This window comes from Bos taurus, chromosome 23 (assembly GCF_002263795.3).
Source record: "Bos taurus isolate L1 Dominette 01449 registration number 42190680 breed Hereford chromosome 23, ARS-UCD2.0, whole genome shotgun sequence".
Lineage (NCBI taxonomy): Eukaryota > Metazoa > Chordata > Mammalia > Artiodactyla > Bovidae > Bos > Bos taurus.
In genome coordinates, this window is record NC_037350.1 from 30,228,217 (window position 1) to 30,230,808 (window position 2,592).

The window sequence follows — 2,592 nt, forward strand, 5'->3', positions numbered from 1 at the left end:
GAGAGGATGCCAGGAGCGGTCTTTTTTTGTTGTTGTAATTTTCACTTATTCCCATAGGGTCTTAATTTTGACTTTGTCTTCATTCTGAAGGTAAATCGAGCCTTTGTAGCCGTGATTACAGAAAGACATTTCAATCCTTTTTTCTTCTTCTTCTTCTTCTTTTTTTAAAAACAGGTTTATCAACCGACTGAAGAGGCATTACAATACAAGTGTAAAATTCTGTTCAGAAAAGAAATTTGGTGTCAGGCTAAGGGTAGGAGTTTGGAGAAAAGCGGAATTTCCATTTTGCCCTAGTCTCTAACCATAACTTCTTAAAAGAAGTTACTTGTGTTTTGTACCAATGACACCACCTTTTAAGTAAAATTGATGGGAAATGTATCTTTTCATGAGTTACAGTAACAAGAATAGCCCAGATTCTCAATACTTGTAATATTTTCCTTCACTCTAGAACAGAGGACCACGTGGCCTAATGGATAAGGCGTCTGACTTCGGATCAGAAGATTGAGGGTTCGAATCCCTTCGTGGTTGTGGTTTCCTTTTTCACACTCCTGCTACCTCTACCCAGATATCGCCGTCCCAGCTCTCAAATCCCAAATTATAGCATCAGAGATCTCCCTTTGAGTAAAAGTGGTTCAGTAAATGGGGTCGGCGCCCGCCCTCTCCATCCAGCCTTTTGTACTATAGGAGTCCTTGGTCAGGTAGGCACGCAGGGGTTGGGATTGCGAAGAGCGCCAGCCCTGGTCTTTTGGAGCCTCTTCCAGGGGGTTGGGTGGACCCAGTGAGTGAGGCGGGTGCCACAAGGCACGAATGTCAAAGAATTCTGCTCTCCTTTTCCGGCAGTGTCTGGACGTCTCTTATTTTAGCGTACGACTCTTCCGTTGGTTTTCAGGTGCCGCTCTGTACTTTGACGCTGAAAATGTTGAGATTTGCTTTTTGGAAGTCAGTTTAAATGGCGCCCCCTTTCGACAGGAAAACTTGCCACGTTTTAGAGCAGCTGGCTCCTGGTTTCACGTGGATGCCACCTGAGAGGCGCACCGTCTTTCTGTGGGTTCTCCCACACATTGCGGGATGAATTAGTTGAACATTAAGCAGTATCTGAGGAGTCAGGGTTAAAACAGAAACCTGGAACCATGAGAAGAGACCAGTCAGGCAAATTATAATGAAGAGGGAGCAGCTTCTGCACAAGTGGAAAGAACGTGGTCAAATACATTTGAATATTTAGGTGTAATGGACACATTCATATAACAATATGACGGTTCAAATTAGATTCAAGTAGGAACTGAGATTTTGAATGGTCTTAAACTATGAAATATTTTGAATTAGTTGTCAAGTCTTCCTACTGAGAAAATCACATGTCCTTCCGTTTACTACGAACTTAAGAAATAAGTCTAACCAGACACAGCTCTTCCACAGTATAGGAAAGAAAGAAAAAAAAAAAAACAAAAAACCACAACTGCTCATGCCGAATGCTGTAATGATTTTTTTCTTAAACAGCTTTATCGAGGCATAATTTTCTTAAACTGCATGTATTTAAACTTATAGTTTGACATATGTATAACTCATGAAACCACCACTACAAAGGAGATAATGAACACAGACACCATCCTCAAACGTTTCCTCAGGCCCTTTTGTAATATGTTCATCTGTTGCTGGATTTTGTTTGTTAGTATTTTGTTGAGAATTTTTATGTCCATGTTTATAAGAGATATTGGTCTGTAGTTTTCTTATCTCGTGATGTCTTTGTTTGACTTTAGCATCAGGGTAATTAGATCAGATCAGTCGCTCAGTCGTGTCCGACTCTTTGCGACCCCATGAATCGCAGCACTCCAAGCCTCCCTGTCCATCACCAACTCCGGGAGTTCACTCAGACTCACGTCCATCGAGTCAGTGATGCCATCCAGACATCTCATCCTCTGTCGTCCCCTTCTCCTCTTGCCCCCAATCCCTCCCAGCATCAGAGTCTTTTCCAATGAGTCAACTCTTCGCATGAGGTGGCCAAAGTACTGGAGTTTCAGCTTCAGCATCATTCCTTCCAAAGAAATCCCAGGCCTGATCTCCTTCAGAATGGACTGGGTAAATCTCCTTGCAGTTGAAGGGACTCTCAAGAGTCTTTTCCAACACCACAGTTCAAAAGCATCAATTCTTCGGTGCTCAGCTTTCTTCACAGTCCAACTCTCATATCCATACATGACCACTGGAAAAACCATTATCTTGACTAGATGGACCTTTGTTGGCAAAGTAATGTCTCTGCTTTTCAATACGCTATCTAGGTTGGTCATAACTTTCCTTCCAAGGAGTAAGCGTCTTTTAATTTCATGGCTGCAGTCACCATCTGTAGTGATTTTGGAGCCCAGAAAAATAAAGTCTGACACTGTTTCCACTGTTTCCCCATCTATTTGTCAAGAAGTGATGGGACCAGATGCCATGATCTTTGTTTTCTGAATGTTGAGCTTTAAGCCAACTTTTTCATTCTCCACTTTCACCTTCATCAAGAGGCTTTTTAATTCCTCTTCACTTTCTGCCATAAGGGTGGTGTCATCTGCATATCTGAGGTTATTGATATTTCTCCCGGCAGTCTTGATTCCAGCTTGT

At 42.2% G+C, this 2,592-nt stretch overlaps 1 non-coding gene across 1 annotated transcript; it reads left to right on the top strand.

The window, feature by feature from the left end:
* Positions 1-455: 455 nt before the first annotated feature.
* Positions 456-528, top strand: TRNAR-UCG (transfer RNA arginine (anticodon UCG)). Its single transcript has one exon. It is a non-coding gene; the product is annotated as a tRNA-Arg (tRNA).
* The last annotated feature ends 2,064 nt before the right edge of the window (positions 529-2,592 follow it).